The sequence below is a fragment of the Lepisosteus oculatus genome, chromosome 10 (genome assembly GCF_040954835.1).
Source record: "Lepisosteus oculatus isolate fLepOcu1 chromosome 10, fLepOcu1.hap2, whole genome shotgun sequence".
Lineage (NCBI taxonomy): Eukaryota > Metazoa > Chordata > Actinopteri > Semionotiformes > Lepisosteidae > Lepisosteus > Lepisosteus oculatus.
The window spans coordinates 43,923,395-43,949,139 of record NC_090705.1 but is presented as its reverse complement, the minus strand read 5'-3'; the positions used below and the strand labels follow the sequence as shown (position 1 = coordinate 43,949,139).

Here is a 25,745-nt window from a genome sequence, read left to right as displayed (position 1 = left end):
AGGCTGTCACTGCACTATGCATTCAGCTGGCCAGGAACTGCAGAGCACTGATTGAACTATAATCAAATGCACAGATCTGCATCACTGCTGACCCATCTCAGGAAAAACAGCTACACTTGCACCTCCTCTACTTACCTTCAAACCCACCTATACCTAGGCCTCAAGAGTGCACCGATTAGAGTGAGAGCAAATAACATATCCACACCGAAGATGAGGGTTACAGCCCAAGCACGTCGTCAGGCAGTAGAATGATTGGTTTACCCACCACTCTTTCTACCTTATTCAGAGGCTCGGGACTTTCTGTAGATGAGAACTTGAAGCAGGTGGATCACCTCACCTTACTCAGGACAAAGCTAGCCTCCTCTCTTCTGAGCTGGACCATCATGCAGCATGGCATCATGGACACAGACACCACTAACATTGACAGTTCTGGATCTTGTTGCAATACTCCAGGACAGTTCTCACCCTGGACTTAGATGCTGTTGCTTCACTTCCTTGAGATTAGCTTGGATACTGGCTGAAACCAGAAATGAAAACTAGTCAAATCGGTTGCAAAAGCAAAAAAGTAGAAAATTTGAGACACTCAATTAAAAACCTCTAGCTTAACCAACTGAGCCTTATAACCAAGATACATGATTGTTACCAAATCCATTTAAAGTAGTTCACCACGTAGATGTGCTGCACATTCAAGCACAACTTACCCATCATTAAAATCCAACCACCACTACCGAAAAACAGAACTGATTATGCAAAGCTGCATATCCAAATAAAATAGTAATTGAAATTCAATTTTTAAAGAGACCCTAAAAATGCATACCTAGTGCAGCAGAATTTTTGCCTTAAACTCAAATTTGAGACGAGGCACTTCTGATTTTGCAAAAGTAACAAAAATTCAAAAACAGCAAGGATCCACAGCAGTATGAGATCAAAACACTATCCATCTTCAGTACCAAACCGCTACAGCCTTAACCAAGGTGAAAAGGCTTTAGAGCTTAAACAAATTAAACAATTGAAACAAGAGTACATAGTACTCGAAACTGATTGATAGGGCACCACGTGGATTGAGGTCTTTGAGCTGCATCACACACTTGACCATCATGGAGAGAATACTTTGAACACATACCAATTAACCCATGGTCAAACTAAGCCTCATATTCCTCAATGACTAGAAACACCTTTAAAAAAAGCTTTCTAGAAGATCAGCAGAACCACTTAACCAAGTTTCACAGCCAGTTTTACACCAATAACAGGTTTGTGCTCATGGTTAAAGTACACATCCAGTATAAGAAAGTCCAACAGTCTTCATGTAGCTCTCTCCCTCACAAGGCACAATACACAACCACTTCTAATCAGCTGGAAACTCACTCCCCTTTGTGCACTAAACCTCTGACAGGACTGTGCTGGACATTCACAGAATAGTCTCACTGGGTAATCAGGAAGACACCATACTCTTAGTTCCCCCTTTAATTTACTTAATTCACTTCTAAAATTTCAATGTAAGATTTAGTTACATGTGTGCACCCATGAAATAAATCTTACATACTGACAATTCTCTAATTTCCCAGTCATACCATAAACAATTTTGCCAAATCCTCCCCAGTGCTTGCACAACACTTTCAGTATTTGACTTCCGTCCCCTGATTAACCAGTACTTATGCTACAGTGACACTTTATCATTAAGGCTAAAAAAAAAAAAAACAAAGAACCCCAGCAGCTCCAGGCTACATCAGAGTCCCCTCTTACCTGGAACAAAGTCAACTTTGGCTCAATCAGCCAGGTGGCTCAGCTGCTCCTGGGAACAACCATCAAAAGGCTGATGTGTAGAGCACCAGTCGGAAAAGAAAGCTGCTCAAGTGGTGTCAAGCCCACAGCTGCCCCACACAACCTCCCCAATCTACTCTTGAGTGGTAAGGAACTCACTGATCTGACGGTCTCAGACATGGTATTTCACTGTTTGAAAACATCACCAAGGAGTCTCCAAGAGGAGGAGGCTGCTGGTGCTACAACTGCTTAAGCAAGAAACATCAAAACAAAAGCCTACAATAAAGAAACCCACAGTTCAACAGGAAGCTAAACTTGCCCAGTGAATCCCAAAACTAAGCCTAGTACAAAAGTGAAAAGGCATTGCATTTGGAATTTGCTAGCAAGACACTCACACCTGACTCCATATAAAGATGCTTTTAATCAAACAATATAGTTTGATATTTCAGTCATCTTTGATTTGGGAAAGTCTACAGAACCAGTCACAAGGTGCAAAATGCCAAAACTCACCAATGATTAGACAATGTTCTGCACAACCTTCCCACGTGTTTAATACTCACAGAACACTCCCGATATCCTTTCGGACGGCCAATACTATTCAATGGAAGCGTCCATCAGCACTCTTTGCATTCAGGTGGACAGGGACTGGGGAGCACAAATCACAGCATTCCACCCTAAATCACAGAAACATTCCAGAGACCAAGACACTTCTCTTGAGACTAGGAGCATCTGGTCTTCAACCACTGCCACGTGCACCAACTGTAAAAGAAACAGAACTAACCACTCCCATCCTCCACACAGAGGGGACCAGGTTGTGCTGTGTAGGCTGCTCCCAACTTTAAAAGCTCTCCTCACACTGACCTGAATCTCTCCTTTGCTTACCTTCAGCTCACATTGTTCACTCGGCGCAGCCCAAGTTCACCAGCAGTAATGCTTCCTACTCCCACATTCTCAGTCTGACAGCTGTCACCTGCTCATTGGAATACACAGTGTAAAAAAAGTATTTCAACATCACTATCTTGCATCACAACACTGGCTTGAATACTGAAGATGCCCAACAGATTGCTACAGTTAAAATTAGTTGCAAAATCAAAGATTCTCAAAATATTCAATTTTCCATGCAGTAAACTAAAGAATGCTTGGCTTTCAGATTGTCCTGCATCTCTGACCCTGATTACAGGGTCTTTCAACTTCAAGTACAAACTAGAAGTAGCCAAGAGTTTGTCATACAACACTATGTCCCATGCCAAAAGCCATCTGCCCAGTACACATAAATATACCCCATACAACAGTCTACACAATTGTACGTGAACCCAGAGTACCCAGGTGTATGTACTGTAACCCAATGAAAATGTTCCCCATGTAGCTAGTGTACACATTGTAGTCAAACCTGAATCCTCTGATGTTATCAATGACATTCAGACTTGGAACAAGCTCCCCACTCCTCCAGTAGACCTTCATAGAAAGACCGGCCCCATCTGCGCTCCACTCCTGGTGATGAAAGGTCTTCCCTCAGGAGCACAAGCCTTCTCATCCCTATTGGCAGCAGAGAGCTTGAAATGGAGAGAAGGATTTAACCCAAGTCCTCTTCCTTTCTTGGAAACAGTCAAGTCCGCATTTTCACTACCAACAGGGTCCAAGTCAAACCAACAGGACAACACCCTGCAGAAAAAGGAAACCTCCCAGTCCACTGTCGTGCCACAGGGGAGCAAGTGCAGTTCCTGTGCAAACACCCATCAAGAGAACCTGGCTGACATGCTGTCTCCTCAGAGTTGTAACCAGTCCGATTCATCAGGTCACAATTGAAGCAAAGTGATTTATTTGCATGTGTGCACCCATGAAATAAATCACATACAAAGCACTAATTTAGTCTTTGAGAGCCATAATGACAGCCAGTCAAGTGCACGTCAGTGCCTCACCCAATCAAGGAGCAAACATCACCCAAAAGAGACAAGACAAATCCAAAATTACACCTCATTTCCAAGTGGATAGCATGTTGCAATGAGGTTCAAGAGTTTAACACTAAGCCTACACTAAAAGTACCTTTTCCTCCATTGTAAAATTCTTACAAGTGAGGGGGTTGTTTGATCAATTTGGACTAAGCAACATGAAAGATATCCGAAAGAGAAGCTCACTCACCAATACTAAATGGTTAGAGCATCAAATTTGGTTTGGATTAGGGAAGACAGGAGAAGAGTGAAACTCACCTCTGCTCTGGGTAGTGCAACTGCTCCAAGATACATGGGCTTGCAGCATGTCTTCGCTCTCCCGTTTTAAAGTTCTGCACTTTATACTCACGGTAGGGCATCAACAGGTCACGCAGCTAGCATCTTTTCGGCCAGCCAGTGAGCTTCCTCGAAACAGGATTCTCCAGGCCTGTCACTCCACACTGTGCATACAGCTGGCCAGGGACCGGGAAGCACATCACTGCTGACCAAATGCACAAAAAGTTTGACTTGCAACTCACCTTTACCTTGGCCACATGGGTGCACTGATTGGGTTAGGATCAATGATCAGGTCAGCATTGAAGGTGCAGGTTATAGGTTAGGGTCAGGAATTTCAGGCAGTGGGATGATTGGTTTACAGTCTGCGAGTCCTAACAATTTAAGCCGATAAAAAAAAAAATTGAGCAGATGCATCACCTCAGCTTTATCCATACAATTAGTTAATTCACCACATAAAAGGATCAATGATCACTAAAACAATTTTCATCCAATAAAGCTCAGGGCTACAGTAAATCTGATTACACTGGCTCGCAAAAAAAAAAATCTAGAAAAATTAAAACCTCAAAAGAAGCTATTACTCTTACCTACCACAGTAATACTAACATTTTAAAAGTAAAAAACCACCACAAATCACAGGAGCGTCTTCACCTTCTGCAGCTGGGAACGCACTGGCTCCAGGGCTGCCTTATAAAACTCCTCAGGGCGATTAACAGGAGCCAATCCCAACCTGTGCTCAGTGTCCCACCTCCACTGTTTCCAAATCAACACAACTGCTTCCAATGACTAAACTAGCACTTACCACCTCATCTATAATTCAGATGAGATTTGGATAATTAATGGACTACAATCAACCATAGAGAACTTTCCCACCACTATTAATCCATTAGTTATCTCAAACTAAAAAGGAAATTAACCTTTATTTAAAATAAGACAAGACTGGAGGAACAAAATTACTTAACCATGTGTTCAGCTTGGGAAGACTAGAGAAAGGTATGATATCTGAAACATACTTGAAGTAAAGCAGAAATATTAACCAATACAGACAATTCTTTCCATATGACTTAATTACATGCAGCACTTTATGGTCCCAGGAACTAGCATGGAAACTGCTGAGCAAGAGACTTTAAGGCAGAGGTCTTAAGTCTGAAAAATTCCTTATCTGGAGCAAGCACAGCACTACCCATTGATTCAAACCAGTTTTAAACTGATACAATGCATGTAAAACCAAAAGATTCAAGCAGGAGGTGTCCATTCGCCTTAAGCTCACATCTCCTACCACTATATGGGTACAGAGTAACAGATTCCACTCTTAGACTCCATCACAGATAAGTACAACTGACACCCCTGCATGTTGTCACACTAAGTCCTTCTGGACCCAAGGCCTGCTCATCCCTTCTGACAGCAGAGATCCTGAAATTGAGAGAAGGATTTAGTCCAAGTCCTCAGCACTTTTCAGAAATACTAAGGAAGCTCAACCCCAAATCCAGGATCGTGCTGAACTTGCAAAATGTTCAGTATAGCACCTGCCCAGGACAAGCTAACAGGGAAACAATGTAGAGAGCAGAGAAAACCCCCCAGTCCAGGGCTCTTTCCACAAGGAAAAGATCCAGTGCAGTTCCTCTCCCTTGAAGAGAGCAGTTCCTGTGCCGACACCCATCAAGAGAACCTGGCTGACATGCCATCTCCTCAGAGCCTCAACCAGTAAGGAGTCTGCAGTGTGCCAAGTCACGGTTGTACTGCAGTGTATCCAATGTGATTTACTTACATGTGTGCACCCATGAAATAAAATCCCACACAATGCAGTAATTCAGTCTTTGAGTCAGAATGGCAGCCAGTTCAGTGCATGACGGTGTAGGAGAGCTTCAACCAAGCAGGGAACAAACCCAGAAAGAAAGCCAAAAAGGTTTAACACATTAAAAACCATGTCATTTGCCACCAGAAGATATCCAAGAGGGGGGGTTGGGTGAGTGAAACCCACCTTGTCTCCAGGCACAGTGTCTTTCTAGACACTACCCTTCCATCTCCTCCAAGATCCATGGGCATCCAGGAAACTTGAGGACAGCTTACACCTCTTCACTTTCCCCACTGTTCAAAGCACAGGACTTCCATACTCACAGATGGACAACAGGTCACAAAGCTGGTATCCTTTTAGCCAGCCAGTGAGCTCCCTCTGAACAGGATTCACCAATCTTGTTTCTCCACACTGTGGATTAATCTTGCCAGGGATTGGGGAACACTGATCATTGTACTAAAATCAATTAACAATCCACACTAAAAGATCTTGACCTACACCTCCCCTCTACATACCTTCAAACTCACCTTTACCTTGGCCACAAGAGTGCACTTGAGTTAAGAGCAATAATTGGATCAGCATTAAAGACTCTGGCTGACTTGATTACTGACCACTATTTTCTGCAAACTGCCCATCACAGAGCAGCCAAGGTCAGGGATTCAGGCAATAGTTGAAATAGACACAGCCTTCCGCTTCCTCAACATTCTTCCTTTGACACGGCAGACGTCCAGGGAAACTGGATCCTTTTGCAATATCCATTAATGGTTGTCAACAGCTCACTAGAACATGTAGCACCAAACAACAACAACAAAAAACAATGAATCAAATTCAGTGCATCCAACTCGACTCCACCCCAATCCTGATGGATCACGGATCCTAACCCTCAATGCTGGATCCTTACTAGCTGAAAGAAAAAAAAAAACAAATCCTTGTCCTGCTCACCCAGGACATAGATGCCCTTGCTTCTCTTCCTTGACATTAGCTTGCAAGCTTCTGAGGCAAGAGATTAGAATTCTTCAACTTGCTTCCCCGTGCCACACAAATACTCAGATCTTTAGGTCAATTTACAGAAGACTAACATTCCTAAAGTAAAGGGGAAAAATAGTTAATGGAAGATATATTTTTCCCCATCTGGACATAGGGTACATACAAGTACATCTAATGCACACCTAAATAAAACTACCAGTACTTCTACATAAAAACAGTAACAAGTTTACAGTACAGAGAATTGACAGACATTTCAAAGTTGTATACCCAAACAAATAGTGGTGGACAATGCTTTAAGAAAATGCCTCAACACACAACGAAAGAGGTGCAGTAAGTTTGCATTTACTACAAAAAGAGCAGAAAGTCCCCCCCCCCACCTCCAAAAAAACAATTAGGTTCCACAGCAGTACAAAACCAAACACACTAACCATCTTCAGTACCAACAGCAGCAGCCTTGACTGGAGTTCCATAAGAGGGGAACGGTTTGAGTTTTAACACTTAAAGTTGATTTCAGCCTTCCAGCTACAGCATGCTCTATACCATTAGGGAGATTACAGCTTGTACATATGCAGAACAAGCCATTGGTAAAACTAAGCTTAACATTCCCTAATCAAGTCATTCAAGTGTTCCAAGAGGTGTAAAAATAGAAATAGTTTACTACCATAGTATCTTGTATGGTCACAGGTCAATACACAGGAGCCAAGGGAAAAATATGCAGTATAAAACCAGTTTAAACAGGAGCACAAACAATGAAGTCCTCCAGCACAAGTAAGTTTCCATACTGCTCTCTCTCCCTTCTCACAAGAGAATACATACCACTTCAATCACCCAGAAACTCATACCTCCCCTTTCTGCACTAAACCTCTGACAGCATGGCTTTTAGTGCAGATAATGGGGAAAAATACAGCCTCACTGGGCTAAATCAGGAAGTCCACCTTACACTAGACTGGAGCATAGGTTTCCCCATTTTTTAAGTTTAATTCAGTTCAGAATTTCAGTCAATGTTAGATTTATTTACATGTGTGCACCCATGAAATAAATCTCACATACTGTGAATCTCTATTTTTCACTGGAACCCTTAGCAAAATAATTTAGCCAGATCTTTCCCTGTGCTTGCACAACACTTTCAGTATTGGACTTCCATTCCTAATTTACCACTTCATTTAAGTTAGAAAACAAAGAACCCCAGCAACTACAACTAAACAAAGGCTGTAAAATCAGGGACCCCTCCTGCCTGGAACAGTCAGTTATAGCTCAACCAGCCAGGTGGCTCAGGTGCTCCTAGAAACAGCCACCCCAAGGCTGGTGTGCAGAGTGGCAGTCAGAACAGAAAGCCACTCCTACCTTTGAAGGAGGATCAAGCAATGTCAAGCCCAGAGCTGCCCCACACAGTCACCCCGGTCTCTACTCCTGGGTGGTAGAGAACTCACTGAGCAGCTCTGACAGGGTCCCCTAACAGCTGTTGTCTTGGTTTAGTAACTAAGAACTCCTCAAGCAGATCTTCACTGAAGAGAAAGCACCCAGTCTACAGTGTGCCACATCTGCACATTCCTGGCAAATAAAGGTCATCCCTCTGGGAGCAAAGGCCTGGTCAACCCTTCCAACAGCAGAACCTGAAGTAGAGATTTAGATTTGATCCTCTTCACTTTGAGACAGTAAGAATTTTTACTCCCAGTACCAGTTTAGTACTATACATGTCAGTATATATTACAGCACCCAGAAGATAAGAAAACCTACACCTCAAATTAAACCAACACTCAAACATGATAGAAAAATCACCAGAAGTCTTCCAAAACTAACACTAAGCCAATTCTTAAGGGTAAAAATAAATAAATAAAAAAAACAGGATACAAGAGTGAAACTCACCTCCTCCTAGACACTACCTTTACAACTGCTCAAAATTCATGGGCATCCAGAATATTCAAGGATTGCTTGCAGCACCTCTTCACCTTCCACTGTTAAAACCACAAGACTTCAATATCCACAGGTGGGCATCAACAGGTCACACAGTGGGTATCCTTTTAGCCAGCCAGTGAGCTTCCTCTGAACAATTCTCCAAGCGATGTCTCCATACTGTGCATTGAGATGGCCAGGGATTGAGAAGCTCCGAGTACTGCAGTGTAGTTTAACTCACAGACAATCAGAACCACTGCTGAACAGCCTTATAAGAAGCTGGTCTGTGCAGTTTCCACACACCGTTCCAACAAAATCTCCTCTGGAAACTCCACCAGCATCCTCTCTCAAGTGAATGTGCTCATTGTCACCATCTGCCTCTCAGAACAGCACCTGAAGGAGACAAGGGCAGCAAAACACTGATGGCCACCCCACTGCCACAGAGAGGGGACCAGAACAAGTGCCATACAGACTTCTCCCAGCCTTAAGAGCTCACCCCGCACTGACCTGCATCTCCAGTTTTCTACAGTCCAGCAGAGACTGGAACACCAGCATGTTGGACAGAGAAGGGTCTTCCCTGATGTCCCAGTGAAACTGTCAAGTCAGGATATAAAGCCTTTCCTGTTGCCAGTTTGAGCTCTAGAGAAGAGATCACAGTATTTACCAACAAGAGTTTCATACACTAAAACAAAATGTATAAGTGTTGGGGAAAACTAAAAATTGTCTAAACCAAAAGCAAATAGAGACTTCACACTAATCTTAACTTCACTCCATACTCTCAAGTATTGACACTTCTTAAAGTTTTTAAAAACACATCTTTGCAAAAGCTTTACAATTCTTCAACAACTCCTGGTTAAAAAAAGCATAGCAAAATAATTTACCTTATATAATAATGACATTAAAAACTAACAACCACCACTCTAATAACATAAAGCCTCTCTTTAACCTGCTGTAATAAGAGACAAAGAGAGCCAGACACCCACCCGCCTGGGCTGCCTTGTTATAAGCCTCATGATGACCTCACGGCTGTAGCTAATTCACCAGGGGCCAATCCCAACGGCTCCTCAAAGGGCCACTACCAAACCCCCACCGCTCCTAATACAACACACACCTGCTTCCAACGACCAAACAAGCATTAGCCAGCTAACCTATTGATCTCTCATCCCAAAGCCAAATTAATTTCCAAATGACTACCAAGAACACTTGTTAAATAGCACCCTGCTCCTGTTATTCAATTAGTTGCAGTTTCTTAGTGATTAAACCACCTTTTTATCCCTTCAAATTTCACTCATAAATGGTGAAAAGTGACTTGAAGCCAAACTGCAAATTATTCAAGATCCTTAAAATGTCCTTAATATAATTTCAAATGTTCAAAGTGTATATATATCCACACTGTATATCACATATATAAACACAACATGTTTGGTTGTGTAACAAAACATAACTGCAACCTTGATATTAACTTAACATAAAATTTTATTTGGTCAAAACCATCACTAATCACACAGAAAAAAATAACACTCCTACACTCCTGAGGAAAAAAAAACATTAATTAAAAAAGTTAATTTATATGACAAATGAACATGGTGGGAGTACAATAAGTAATGGTTGGGCTCTTAAATTTCACATTTATATCTGCAGATGACTAGAAACTCATCTCTCCTACATATGTGTGTGTTTACAAGGCTGTTTTTTTATTCAGTTCAGTTTATTTGTTATATACACAAGTACAATTAAATCCTTATTCACATGTATGGTCCTATAAAAAGACATTAAGGAACACCCCTTTTAACTGTGGGTTAAACCTGTTTCACAGCCACTACGACTGTCACCTGTGGATGCTTTGCTCCTCTGTTTTTGCTACATTCCAAGGGGGAGGTGCCAGCCCTGCTCAGGGTATAAAACAGATTACTCCCTTTGCTCCTGTTTCCATTCAGTGGTTCAGAACAGGGGTGAGTACAGGCTGCTCTGGGGGGTAGAATATGTTCTTGAGATTTGCTTTAAGTTTACAGGGCTGAACTAGTTGGTTTTTCACTTTCTGGGGTTAAAGGGGACTACCACTCCTGGACTGGAGCAGCAAGTGTTTGTATTGTTGCTAAATATTGATTTAAATGAGTGTTTACAAGGTTGTTTTATCAAACACTTGATTATGACCATTTAGTTTGCATTCCTATAATAGTATAATTATATTTCATAGGTAAAATATAACTAGTATACTTTTCTTGATTACCTGGTAGAAAGCAGCTGAGCTGCATGAAGCCATTTCTGGTGGACTATTGATATTGTAGGTGGGTACCTGCATCAGCATGCGCAGTCTGCAAAGGAACAAGTAATATGCATATTCCATGCTGAAAAGAGAAGAAAGAAAACACACTTCAACTGTGAAGCCTTCTTTTTGTTTCCAATTGATTTTGGCTTTTTTTGTTGCTTGGAAAACTGGTTTTACTCAGGTTTCTTGTGGAGGTGCCAGCCCAGCTTAAGGTGTAAAAAGTCACTGCTCCTGTGTTCATTCAGCATTTATAAAGTGGTGACATCTGGCTGTTTTTGGGACAAGCCTCTTTGTCAAGTGCTGTTTTTCTCTAGTTGACTTTTTTAATGAGTGGGGGCTCTTAGATTCGTTCACTTGGCTGGTTCTAGTAAACTGACTGGAGTGCCTGTTCCTGATGGAAAGGTCAGGATACTGTGAGCTGGGTAGGTACACTGTAGCAGTGTCCATTTTCCTTCATGTGGAATCCTTCTGTTAAGCTATGACACTTTCCACCTGCCCACCAAAGTGAGGGTTTCCCAGTTTATTGAAAATAACTTTTCCTGAATCTTGGGAAACAATTCCAGTGGCTCTTAACTCTAGAGAAGTGGTTCCCAATCCTGTTCCTGGTGACCTTGTTTCAGCTCAGCCCTTAGTTACACAATCAAACCCTTCATTGACTGTGGTTTGTTCCCTGTTCTTACTCATGTTGGAGATTTAAAGTAATATATTGTAAGTTAAATAAAGTCCCAAAGGGGTGCAAGTCACCAAGACTTGGAACTACTGCTATAGAGCATAGATACCCCGTCTTGGCCCGACAAACTTACTCTTCAGGTTTTCCATGTTTTTTTAAAGAATTGGCACCTAATGAGCAGTGTTAACCAGAGCTGCTGTCCTTGTCCTTCATTTCCCAGCTGGAATGAACCAGGGTTTGGGAAGGAGGACCCGTGGACCCCTGTGAAGAGTGATCCTGAGAACAGGAGGTGCTGTACTCCTGCCATTGTGGGAGTCCCAAACAGTGCTTAGCCACATCACGGAGGCAGACGCCTTGGGTTCTTTCAATAAAGGGCTGGGTAATATGCTTATGTGATTACACAAAAGCTGTGTAGCTCTACCCTTGAGAAGGATAGACTATGGCTTTGACTACTAAACTTCAAATGGCCTATCAATAGTATCCCTTTTCCTTACCTCATGTACAGCATCAAACCCTGGGAGGTGGTTCATCTTCAGTGCTTCTGTCATTTTTGCAAAACGTGATGCAGAGCTTTCTTCCTGGTGCACACTGTTCTTTAGTAACACTTGCATCTCGTGTAGAGCATGGAAAAGGTGAGTAAATGTACTAGTTTCCCTGAATCACAGATTCAACTGCACAGGTTATAACTGTGTAATACTGTTTACAACACATACTAGTTTATGCCAAGTTTTGAACTATAATGGCATTTTAAGTGATTGATTCATCAATGGTGTAGTTTTTTAATCTGTTACTATTGTCTTTTTTTCCCATAGGCAAGTGTACTATTCTAGGTTTATAAAAGTTATAAATCTTACCATCTTACTTGAGTGCAACATGTAACACTGCAAGTGTTAATCCAAGGGCTCAGTACTGCAATTAAACTGGGGGGGAAGTGGAGGTGAACGCTGGACACATTCCTACTGGAATAGTGCTCTATAGGCAATATTAAAATTATCTTCCGGTTTTAAGGCTCAGCAGTGGAAACCAATCTATTGTTCACTTTGCAATTAACTTTCTTGTTCCTTTACAACCAAAAAATGTGGACAGCTTCCTCCTCAAGCACTTACTAGTTTAAAACATGATTTTTTAGCTGCTGTGGTACTAGTAATACATACCTACTACCTGCAACTACAACCAGCATGTGGTGGCAGTGCCAGATGAGATTAAGTGTCACAAGTAGAAGTTCACACCCATGTCTTTCCAGGATATAATCTGGAGTTTAACTGTCTGCCTATGCTGAAACAAGCCATCAGTCCTTTAAAATGGTAACTATCATTGGTTAAATGTTTGTTTTATTTATATAGTTAACTGACTGTTTTAGAAATGAAGCTTTTCCATTGCCTTTCCAGTCTGACCTTAGCAGAATCTCACTACTCTTTACAAAATCCACAAGGTGGCCAAGATCAATATTGTCTTCTGGATCTGTAGCAGCTTCACATGTGCACCTCAATGAAGGCTGACATCAGTAAGGAGGAATTGAGACCCAGTTTAACTACTGCAGTTTAATTTAGATCTCCTGTACCTATTGGGCGGAAGAAAAGTGATTTTTTTTGTGGAAGTGATTTCAAAAGCTAGGGCAAAGCCCACAGAGCTCAACCAATCGTTGACAATGTGGCAACTGCTTTACCTCAAATGTTTGTCTTCAGAGTACAAAAAAGTATGAGAAAGCAGTTGGGGAAAAAATACTCAACTCCATTTACATATTAAAATGTACCTTCTTCCACTGTTCTCTTTTGCCCAGTCCCACACAACCTTCCTTAAAATACAGGAGAAATGGTTTTGCTCAGAATGTTCATGACTAGACTAACCTATCAAGTTTAAGTTGTTTTCTGATAGCGGTAGGTTTTGCACCATGAAATTTGAAAATGCTAGATGTAAGTAGGTTACCTTTTTTCAGAGAGAAGTAATGTATTTATACATATTGTGAATTTTTAAACATACAATTAAAGAGTGTGTTTGCATTAAAGCTTAATTAAAAATATTATGTGCGATAGCTTATGTAAAAAGCAAACAAAATATACAAAAGTGGATGACTGTAAAAAATTAAGGTACAACAGAGTTCCTCACGTATTCAAGCCTGGGTTCAATTTTAACTTGGCAATATCACTCTACACTGCATCTCCTGTTCCAGTTTGCTCTTTCTCCAGGCCTTCACTCTGCACTACAGCTCCCAGTTCCAAACCTGCACTCCAGTCTGCACTGTGGTTCCTGGCCTTTGCCCTGGAGCTCTGGCCTATTTTCTGCTGGTTCTCTTGCCTGAGTTTCCAATCTACGTTGGGAGGCAGCCTTCATCCTCTAGGACCCCAGGGCTCCTCTAGTGCAGGCACATTTCATTCTTACGTCAATGTAAACCATCCAATAAAATTAGCAGGTCTCAACCAACAGACTCACAAGTAAACCAGAATGAACAGTGGAAGAAGAGTATTGAGTGAGCTATCATGATCCTCACTGCCTACTCAACCATAAGACAAATCTCTTAATGAGCACTAGGACTGGCTAAAGAAATTACTGTTGTTAATAAGGTCCAAATTATAATTGCTAGACTTGGACTATGCAGAAACTGATTTAAAAAAATTGAAGTGATTGTCCAAAATTTGAGGTTCCAGAGGCTTCACTTCTGCTCAAAGTGACTGGGGTGAGACTTTACTGAGAACCCTGGGCAGTAGCTGTGGTTTTAGAGCAAAGCCATGAAAATACAGCTGGATGCTTCATTCACACATCCTGCTATACCATGGTAAAACCAGAAGGCATTAGCTCATGCTGAAGGATCTATAACTAGTAAGATGACAGAATATTGTAGGACATTTTTGCCTTGTTGTTTGGAGGTAATGCAGTAAAATTCCTGTGAAATCTGTAACAAACACTCCCAGTTTATCTGGTGTTTATCCACCCCTCAACTCTTCCTTCTCCTCAGCCTTGATCCCCTAGACATGTTTAAAACCAATAAACATGCTACCACTGTAGGTGGTACTCAGTCTTAAGGTGTGTTATACAAGGTTACAAGAACAATATGTTTACAAGTCCAATTGAATTATCAAGAGTGTGAAAGTTAGATAAGAGTTTTAACTGCAGTTTTGTCTTTAAACTTGAAGGTATCATCTCTGGAACAGAAGGTACTATGCTCACTGACCTCCTGGGACCATCAGGACTACACACCAGTGGAAAAGCATTTTGGCACAAACAGGCATTCAAAGGGTCTGAAAAAAGCCATCATAGTATTTCCAAGAGTAACTTGGATAATCACCATGGCCTGCCTGCACCACCCAAAAAGACAATTTTTCCTGTTCAAACAAGTTTGCCTACTTGTGCCACTGTAAAATCCTGGGAAGGTTATTCCGAAAGGAGCAGCTCTCCCCCTGTACTGTTCTACTTAGTTCTGCAGGACTGAGGCTACAAATCAGCACAATAAAAACTAAGTCAAGACCTGGCTGTGCCTTCTTGTTTCATTAAAGATGCACTATGTACAACCAGAATTAGTCCTGAAGTGTGTAGAAGAACAATAAAAAAATAAATGACACCGAGGACAGTAATGGAACAGCACAATCGTGTTCCTCAGGAGAACCTCAGATGGCTTTAGATAGATACTTTATTGATCCCGTGAGGGAAATTGCAGTGCAACAGCAGCTTAACACAGACAACACAGCCACAGTGTAACGAATTACATAATAATAGTACAATACATACAATACAAGAGTTACTCACAGTCCGGACACAGAAAGAACAAACTAGAACAGAACAGTACACAGAAAAATCGTATCACACATCTGAATATAAATATAGATGTAATGCACAGGTCCCTGGCATATATTGCACAAAAAACGGTTGTAAACGGGGAAAAAGAAAGAGAACAGATCACTGTCAATGTTGCCTCTGCCCAGACGCAAGGTGGATGTGTTGTACAGTCTTATGGCAGAAGGCAAGAACGACCTCCTGTAGCGCTCCCTGTTGCACCGTGGATGAATCAGTCTATTGCTGAACGTGCTCTTCATTTCTGCAAGCCTGTCATAGAGGGGATGGGAGAAGTTGTCCATGATGGCCTCCATTTTGGACATCATTCTCCTCTCAGCCACTACCTCAAAGGGGTCCAGGTCAGACCCAATGACAGAGCTTGCTCTTCTGATGAGCTTGTTCAGCCTTTTAGAATCCACTGCTCTAATCCCAGAGCCCCAGCACACCACTGCGTAGAAAATGGCACTCGCTACCACCGACTGATAGAACATATGTAGCATCTTACTACACATAATTCAGAAATGTATGTACTTGAAAAATAATTGGTACTGTTTCATCACCAACTTACAAATCCTTTTTGCAATCAATTTCAGTGCGTCTCTTATACCAGCCACACGAGAAAATGAATCACTAAGTGGATGTTAAAGTTTAATTTATCCCATATTCCTTCTTCCTTATATTTTTCCACTTTTTGCACAAATTCAGGTAATTATCTTTTCTTGAATTTCCTGGAAACTAGTTAAAGAGATCAAAAGCTCTTGGGATCCTAAGAGGTGACCACTGCATTTAAACTTGAAAGTTTTTAATACCATAAACCGATATTGCACTAACCGGGAGCATTTCCAAATCCTACATGAAAAACAGACAGCTCTCCTCTTTCCAACACAAGCACAAGTCCGTTACAGATGGCTGCATTAGACTGTTTCCCACACATCAAATGCACTCTGTGCAGAAAATTAAATTGCTTAAGTTGATGATGTACAGAAATAGACACTGTGTACAGTACATCTTTCCAGACCCTATTCCCCTGTTCAGCCAGATCCTTCTCCCAGATAAACTCAATCGCATGACATGCTGATGTTCCAGAGATCCTGTTAATTCAATATAGTTGACAGGCTACATGGGTATAAGTTTTAAGTACACCTGTGAGCTTCTCCTCAATTCTGACGCTTTTAAAGTGTGAAGAGTGTTTTAAGAGCTGCACTGTGAGCTGCAAATCAGTTTTTGTTTGATTACATTTTTCATCAAATACACTCTGCTGAAAATTAAATTGCAGACGCTTATGATGAGCAGAAATAGACACTTTGTAATTCAACATAGTTAACGGGCTACATGTTTATAAGTTTTAAAGATCCCCGTAAGCTTCTCCTCAATTCTAACAATTAGGTGAAGAGTATTTTTACAAACTAAAGTCCAGCTCATAGTTAGTCTTGAAAAAAATCTAGGAGCGTTACTTGGAGACTAAACAATTATATGAATATTTGTGGATGTAATAAATTAAGATCTCTGTTGCAAGATGACAATATCCTTGCTGTTACAGTATATTGGAATTCCTCATTTGTAAAATGGGTTGATTGGAAAAGCAAATGTGGATGCTGCCGAATAAATATTGTATAACTAATAAGGTTAAGGAGGTTTCATACAAAATAATTAATCATATTTACCCAGTTGAGACCCTTGTTGTCCAGCGATTTAAAATTGAGATAAGTGATAAATGTGTTTTATTGTGACATTAGTAACTTTTCTATATTTATTTTGGTTATGTCCCATGGTAAAACCTTTCTGGACTAAGTTGCAAATTATATTAAAAAATAGACCAATATTTATATTTGCTTTGAAGAAATAGATGGCATGTTCAATCTCAGCCCCATCGAAAACGATACAAAAATATCGTTTGTAACTTTATTAGAATGGCACATTATCATGTACACAAAATGAAATAGTCTGGGAAAAATCCTATGTTTGAGCATTTTAATATGGATGTAAAGGAGAATCTGCAGACTGTTTCAAATTGTAAAAATATGAAAGCGGTGCAGACTTCAATTTGTTTCACCTTTTTATAATTTGTATTTATTTTATATGTACCCCTGTGATGCTTTTGTCTTGAAATGTTATCTGTACTCTTGTTTGTATTGTGTTCGATAATGCTTACATATTTTTTAAAATGAACTATTAATAAATAAAATTTAAGAACTAAAAACTATTAAACTTACATTCTGTTAACGGTATTTTCAATTTAAAAAGTTTCGAAGGTGAAATTTTGCTTAATGGCCACAAGGTGGCGCCATTGCACTATTTCTGTAAGAATCAAAATGTATTTTTCCAGTTTAATTCCACGGATCGGCCAACAGAGGGGGCACTTCTCCTACTGCTTCTATTGAATTCATTATAATTGCTTTCACTTATATCGCGCTTTTCTTTACGGGAAGATGTGATGAATTATGGAAAATGAAGCCTGTGCACTGTGGATTTGAAAACTATTTTAAGTTTCATGATGGATGAATTATGAGAAAATGTTACATTGTCTGGTGGTATTTGCAATATTCTCAAAATATACAACAGAGCGACATTTTAATCTCACACAACAAATATTAGAAGATCCTTCTTTTATACCTAAAAGCTTTCAGATGTTGAACAATTAAAATATTGCTTGCAGGAATCCAATTACTGTTATGAACTTTTTACAAGCTAATTGTCTGATTTAATTTTAATCTTATGATATTATGCATAATGGTAATGTACCATTGTTGTATTTTATTATTGTCATGTATGTTTTATGTTTAAGGTTTTGATGAAAACAACAAATTAGCTTCAGGACACTAAAGATGAATTAAATTATAAAGTAGATAATTAAATCATAGTATTGCAACCATATTTACTGGCAACCACACTGTCTAATTTTGGTGCTGCTCTTAATCTTGTCAGTTGGGTTGCTGATTTCCTTACAGACAGAACTCAGGGCCTAAGAGTCAACCATACTTCGTCTCAAGCTGCATTCTTGCACAAATGCTTCCCGAGGATCTATATTATCTTCCTTTCTCTTTGTTCAGTATACAATTTGTACGTTATTACCAGTCAAGTAAGACACATTTGCAGACAACTGTTATTAGTTTCTTGCAGGCAGATGTGTAGAGTCATGGGCCAACTAGAGAAGATTTTGCCACCTGGTGCAAACAAAACTACTCCAAGTAAGTTCACTGTCAGCTCAGCTCAGCTCTGGGCATCAGTGTGGTGGACTGTGCTGTAAGAGTGCCTTCACTGTCAGGCCCCACTCGGATCAAGAGAACACAGCAGCACAGGGACACACTGACACAGCCAAGCCAGCTGCATGACCTGCACCAGGCGTAGATGGACTCCAAACAGCCACGAATGCCAAAGAGCCCTAAAGACAAACTTCAAACAAAATAAACTACATTTCAAAACTCAAAGAAGGCTCCACAGCCAAAACATTGTTTTCTTTCGTCTCTTTATAGCAGGGAATAAACCCATTACTTGATCCCTTACATTTCAAAACGCTCTGTATCAAACCAACAAATCGTTCATAAATTTAAACCATGTTTTTGAGAAACTAGCCTTAAAATCAAAATGACTACATTCATATGAAACACACTCAGAAACAATATCAAATGGTTTGATACAGAGTGCAGAAACAACTGAAGAGAACTACCAGAACTAAAACAACACCACACCACTCTGAACTGCGCCTCAGATACTGTGAGATGGTTGGACACTACATGCACACCCTAAAGAAGATAAGCACATACACAAACAGACAACTCTCAGACCATAAAAGAACTGTGGCCAAGACACAGTCAACAACACCTGACCCAACTGCAGCTCAGACCTGCAGCAAAGCCTGCTCAAACTCCTCAACCTTGTCCTGACAGCCGGCTGTTTCCCTGAGGCCGGGAATCAAGGACTGATCATGCCTGTCTGTAAGAATGGAGACAGACTCGACCCCAACAGGTACCGAGGCTTCAGTGTGAACAGTAATCTGGGGAAGGAACTCTGTCGTATCTTGAATATCTGATAACTGGCCCTCCTTACTGAGCACAATGTCCTGCATTAGAGTCCGACTGGCTTCCTACCAAACCGCCACACATCCCATAACATTCACACCTGGGCTCTGATGGCCCATCTGGACCCAGAACAGCAGAGCCTGGCACCGCTGGAGCAGCACTGTCACACCTGGGCACTGCCAGCCCATCTGGACCCAGAACAGCAGAGCCTGGCACTGCTGGAGCAGGACTGTCACACCTGGGCACTGCCAGCCCAACTGGACCCAGAACAGCAGAGCCTGGCACCGCTGGAGCAGCACTGTCACACCTGGGCACTGCCAGCCCATCTGGACCCAGAACAGCAGAGCCTGGCACTGCCACACCTGGGCACTGCCAGCCCATCTGGACCCAGAACAGCAGAGCCTGGCACTGCTGGAGCAGGACTGTCACACCTGGGCACTGCCAGTCAATCTGGACCCAGAACAGCAGAGCCTGGCACTACTGGAGCAGGACTGTCACACCTGGGCACTGCCAGCCCATCTGGACCCAGAACAGCCTGGCACTGCTGGAGCAGGACTGTCACACCTGGGTACTGCCAGCCCATCTGGACCCAGAACAGCAGAGCCTGGCACTGCTGGAGCAGGACTGTCAGACCTGGACACTGATAGCCCTTCTGCGTGAGACCAGAGTCATTGGTTCCCAGAACAGATCCAGATCTCAGGAAAACAGTTACAACTTCACAGTGAACAACAACACTTTGAAACACATACTTCTAACAGACAATCAGTTCATCTGGGAGTTTTCCTGGCAGTGAAGTCACTGAAGAAGAAGGCACACAGGGCTTTCCATGGCAGTAAAAAGAGGCTCTACAACATCAGTCCCCCAAATACAATTGGCTCTGAATATTCAAAAGTGCAATCGAACCCTTTACCCTATACTGCAGTGAAGTGTGGGATCCCCTCAGTGAGCAAGATTACACTAAATGGGACAAACAGCCTGTAGATACTCCATCCAAAAGAGTAAAAACATCCTCCAAACTGGAATGCTACAGAATCCTAAACAGACGATCCACACAATAAACACTAGCTGGATATTTGACCAGGCTAAGAAACAGCAAAGAGATACAGACCCTGTCAAGTACAGGTTCAGAGACACAATCAGGCCAGAGCAACTGGCTGACAAAGACCCGAATGTCCAGAGAGGACAGGCTGTGCTCCCATTGCCGAAAGAAAAAAAGGAAAGAGAGATACACTTTCTGCCGCACGGTGAGAAATATTCTGGAACAAGACGAACATTATTCACCAATAAAACAGATCATATCGCAAACCTGTCAGAATCAGAACAATGTCGAGTCCTGCTGGGAGAGAAATAATACAGTGTGTGATCTCCTGTCCCAGCCTGAGGAACAGTGAGCCTGTCTCTCAATAATAATAATAATACAGTGTGTGATCTCCTGTCCCAGCCTGAGGAACAGACAGTGAGCCTGTCTCTCAATAATAATAATACAGTGTGTGATCTCCTGTCCCCAGCCTGAGGAACAGTGAGCCTGTCTCTCAATAATAATAATAATCCAATGTGTGATCTCCTGTCCCAGCCTGAGGAACAGTGAGCCTGTCTCTCAATAATAATAATACAGTGTGTGATCTCCTGTCTCAGCCTGAGGAACAGACAGTGAGCCTGTCTCTCAATAATAATAATAATACAGTGTGTGATCTCCTGTCCCAGCCTGAGGAACAGACAGTGAGCCTGTCTCTCAATAATAATAATACAGTGCGTGATCTCCTGTCCCAGCCTGAGGAACAGACAGTGAGCCTGTCTCTCAATAATAATAATACAGTGTGTGATCTCCTGTCCCAGCCTGAGGAACAGACAGTGAGCCTGTCTCTCAATAATAATAATACAGTGTGTGATCTCCTGTCTCAGCCTGAGGAACAGACAGTGAGCCTGTCTCTCAATAATAATAATAATACAGTGTGTGATCTCCTGTCCCAGCCTGAGGAACAGACAGTGAGCCTGTCTCTCAATAATAATAATACAGTGTGTGATCTCCTGTCCCAGCCTGAGGAACAGACAGTGAGCCTGTCTCTCAATAATAATAATACAGTGTGTGATCTCCTGTCCCAGCCTAAGGAACAGTGAGCCTGTCTCTCACTAATAATAATACAGTGTGTGATCTCCTGTCCCAGCCTGAGTAACAGACAGTGAGCCTGTCTCTCACTAATAATAATACAGTGTGTGATCTCCTGTCCCAGCCTGAGGAACAGACAGTGAGCCTGTCTCTCAATAATAATAATAATAATAATAATAATAATACAGTGTGTGATCTCCTGTCCCAGCCTGAGGAACAGACAGTGAGCCTGTCTCTCAATAATAATAATCCAGTGTGTGATCTACTGTCCCAGCCTGAGGAACAGAGAGTGAGCCCGTCTCTCAATAATAATACAGTGTGTGATCTCCTGTCCCAGCCTGAGGAACAGTGAGTCTGTCTCTCAATAATAATAATACAGTGTGTGATCTCAACAGATGACTCTTGGGCATGTGCCTGTGTGTTGTTAGTTTGTGTGCTTTTCTATATATTGCCTGCTGCCGTGAAACACATCCACCTCGGGGATAATGAAGACTCCCTCTCTCAAGAAAACACAACGCATCTGAAAATGACTTTTCTACAAATGTTTTCACTCCTCTGGTGTCAAAGTACGGCATCTGCAGGAAGGGGCGACTTGTCCATCCATCGTCCAGCAGGCCCACTCTACAGCACATTAGACAGATGCCTGTGAAATCAGCACCTTCAGGCTGCTTTACAAATATATTATGTAATACAATGCGTATTTTTACGGTCACGTTAACTTGCACTGTTAGTGTGTGTTGTGAGTTCTGGTGTGAATGAAACATGGCTGCTGTGATCAAATAACATTCAGAGAAACTCCAGCTCTCAGTGTTTAAGAATATTAAACCTTTACTGACCACAGTGGTGTTGAAAGCGAAGCTCCACTAATGTCTGTCAGGAGCTCCTCAGAGCCTCAGCTGCAGAGACCGGCCTGGAGACGCCCATCCTTCTGACTTGAAACCTGACAGGTGATGAACAGGAAAGGTTTTTACTCGTGTGTCGGGACACCTGGAGTGACGGACTGGTTGGCATTGCAGCCCTGGCTTTCTCCTCAACTGGGATACGATCAGGTGGGGATTTTGTTTTCCTGGGGGTTTAAGTGGTGCACCTTGACTTGCAAATTCGTTTTTACTTTATGACAGTTTTTTTTAGTTGTTTTAAAGAACTTACTGTTTTGATTAGATGCATCAGAGATTGTGACTCTGCTTTTAGCTTCCCATTCCTTCCAAACAAAGGGTCTTCTGTTGTAGAGAACAGCACAGCATATCCAAAGCGAAGCGGGAGGGGACTGCAGTCCAGAGAAACCTTTAATTTTACAAAGAATGGAGGCAATTTCACACCTCTGGTTGTGCCAGAGGGTCCTCAGTGGAAGAGATACCAGGGTCCCCAGCACTGCTGTCACCTCTTCTGTACTCCTCCTATGCTAACAACTGTGTATCTACTGCTGTGAAAGGAATCAAGTCTGCAGATGATCCCACCGGAATAAAAAAAAAAATCTGTAGAGGAAGGAGGTAACTGTTTTAATCAACTCCAAACAGACAGCACCCCAGGAACAAGACCCATGAGAACAGGGGCAGAGTATGCAGACTCCATACAGACAGCACCCCAGGAAACCAAACCCATGAGAACAGGGGCAGAGCATGCAGACTCCACACAGACAGCACCCCAGGACACCAGACCCATGAGAACAGGGGCAGAGCATGCAGACTGCACACAGACAGCACCCCAGGAACCAGACCCATGAGAACACAGGCAGAGCATGCAGACTCCACACAGACAGCACCCCAGCACACCAGTCCCATGCGAACAGGGGCAGAGCATGCAGACTCCACACAGACAGCACCCCAGGACACCAGACCCATGATAACAGGGGCAGAGCATGCAGATTTCACACAGACAGCACCCCAGGAAACCAGACCAATGAGAACAGGGGCAGAGCATGCAGACTCCACCCCAGGAAACCAGACCCATGAGAACAGGGGGCAGAGCATGCAGACTCCACACAGACAGCACCCCAGGAAACTGAACCCATGAGAACAGGGGCAGAGCATGCAGACTCCACACAGACAGAACCCCAGGACACGAGACCCATGATTACAGGGGCAGAGCATGCAGACTCCACACAGACAGCACCCCAGGACACCAGACCCATGATTACAGGGGCAGAGCATGCAAACTCCACACAGACAGTACCCCAGGAAACTGAACCCATGAGAACAGGGGCATAGCATGCAGACTCCAAACAGACAGCACCCCAGGACACCAGACCCATGATTACGGGGCAAAGCATGCAGACGCCACACAGACAGCACCCCAGAAAACCAGACCAATGAGAACAGGGGCAGAGCATGTAGACTCCACACAGACAGTACCCCGGGACACCAGACACATGAGAACAGGGGCAGAGCATGCAGACTCCACACAGACAGCAACCCAGGAAACCAGACCAATGAGAACAGGGGCAGAGCATGCAGACTCCACACAGACAGTACCCCGGGACATCAGACCCATGAGAACAGGGGCAGAGCATGCAGAATCCACCCCAGGAAACCAGGCCCATGAGAACAGGGGGCAGAGCATGCAGACTCCACACAGACAGCACCCCAGGAAACTGAACCCATGAGAACAGGGGCAGAGCAGGCAGACTCCACACAGACAGCACCCCAGGAACAGGACCCATGAGAACAGGGGCAGAGCATGCAGACTCCACACAGACAGCACCCCAGGAAACCAGACCCATGAGAACAGGAGCAGCGCATGCAGACTCCACACAGACGGCACCCCAGGACACCAGACCCATGATTACAGGGGCAGAGCATGCAGACTCCACACAGACAGCACCCCAGGACACCAGACCCATGATTACAGGGGCAGAGCATGCAGACTCCACACAGACAGCACCCCAGGACACCAGACCCATGAAAACGAGGCAGAGCATGCAGACTCCACACAGACAGCACCCCAGGAAACCAGACCCATGAGAACAGGGACAGAGCATGCAGACTCCACACAGACAGCACCCCATGAACAGGACCCATGAGAACACAGGCAGAGCATGCAGACTCCACACAGACAGCACCCCAGGACACCACACCCATGACAACGAGGCAGAGCATGCAGACTCCACACAGACAGCACCCCAGGAAACCAGACCCATGAGAACAGGGACAGAGCATGCAGACTCCACACAGACAGCACCCCATGAACAGGACCCATGAGAACACAGGCAGAGCATGCAGACTCCACACAGACAGCACCCCAGGACACCAGACCCATGACAACGAGGCAGAGCATGCAGACTCCACACAGACAGCACCCCAGGAAACTGAACCCATGAGAACAGGGGCAGAGCATGCAGACTCCACACAGACAGCACCCCAGGACACCAGACCCATGAGAACAGGGGCAGAGAATGCAGAATCCACACAGACAACACCACAGGAACTAAATCCAGGCTCCCAGCGCTGCCACCCACTGCGCCGCCGTCTCTCACCTTTTCACCTCCACCTGCACATCATGACGCGACCGGAGACCGGAGACTCCTCACTCCGGCAGTAACACACCCCAGCAGGAGGAGGCGCCGACGGACTCGCTCATGGTGCAGTGAGCCCAGCGGTGTGAGGCTGGTGTCCAGCGCTGATGTGTCCCTGATAGTCCTGTCCCACAGCCTGCGAGTCACCGTTTCTTCCACAAAATACTCCAGCCAGCGCTTTTTAGACTCAAGTTTCTCAAGTTTCTGTTTTTCTCGCAGATTAGATTAAAAAAGCCGCCTGTTGACCTGCTGGAGGTCAGACCCGCTCCGGCAACAACTACTGCAGCTCCGTTGCCCCGGCAACCACGTTTTATTTAACAAAGTAAAATAAACACCGGAGAAAAGTTTGCAAACAAGACAAGAGAGCTCAGAAACCCACAGACACGACGGCAGTGGGTTTTGTTTCTGTGTCGAGTGGATAAACCAGGCAGGACGAGCGCTGCAAACACACTAGAGTACACATAACACAATCAGGGGTACACAAGACTCCTGCTTTTTACACAAACAGGTTCAACAGGTCAATAAAGAGCAGGTCGGCACAGCTGTCATGATGTCTCATTTACAAAGAGTCTGAAGATTTGCTCGTCTCTTCCCAGAGCAGCTTCACTCCGGAGAGCAAGGAACAGCTCCTGCCGAGTCCGTCTTGTAAGACAGACATAGAAATCCGCGACACGGTAAATACACTGACATTGTATAATTAATTCTGATGCTCAATCAAATCTGCGGAACACGTGCGGAGCGCA

General features: G+C 43.2%; 2 long non-coding RNA genes across 8 annotated transcripts; one reads left to right on the top strand and one right to left on the bottom strand.

The window, feature by feature from the left end:
* Positions 1 to 3: 3 nt before the first annotated feature.
* Positions 4 to 25,745, bottom strand: LOC138241609 (uncharacterized). Of its 2 annotated transcripts, XR_011190865.1 has the most exons (11): positions 24,964 to 25,745; positions 22,641 to 22,775; positions 22,328 to 22,431; positions 10,889 to 11,006; positions 9,166 to 9,297; positions 8,632 to 9,051; positions 6,721 to 6,861; positions 3,152 to 6,557; positions 2,644 to 2,731; positions 1,744 to 2,520; positions 4 to 517 (listed from the first exon to the last, which is right to left on the bottom strand). It is a non-coding gene; the product is annotated as an uncharacterized lncRNA (long non-coding RNA). The 2 variants fall into 2 exon arrangements; XR_011190866.1 differs by lacking the exons at positions 10,889 to 11,006; positions 22,328 to 22,431; positions 22,641 to 22,775; positions 24,964 to 25,745 and adding an exon at positions 9,540 to 9,608 and having other exon boundaries at positions 1,744 to 2,731.
* LOC138241608 (uncharacterized) lies at positions 10,543 to 15,059 on the top strand. Of its 6 annotated transcripts, XR_011190863.1 has the most exons (6): positions 10,543 to 10,610; positions 11,818 to 11,976; positions 12,103 to 12,229; positions 12,841 to 12,901; positions 12,986 to 13,101; positions 14,729 to 15,059. It is a non-coding gene; the product is annotated as an uncharacterized lncRNA (long non-coding RNA). The 6 variants fall into 6 exon arrangements; XR_011190862.1 differs by lacking the exons at positions 12,986 to 13,101; positions 14,729 to 15,059 and adding an exon at positions 13,784 to 13,869 and having other exon boundaries at positions 10,549 to 10,610; XR_011190861.1 differs by lacking the exons at positions 12,986 to 13,101; positions 14,729 to 15,059 and adding an exon at positions 13,768 to 13,855 and having other exon boundaries at positions 10,549 to 10,610.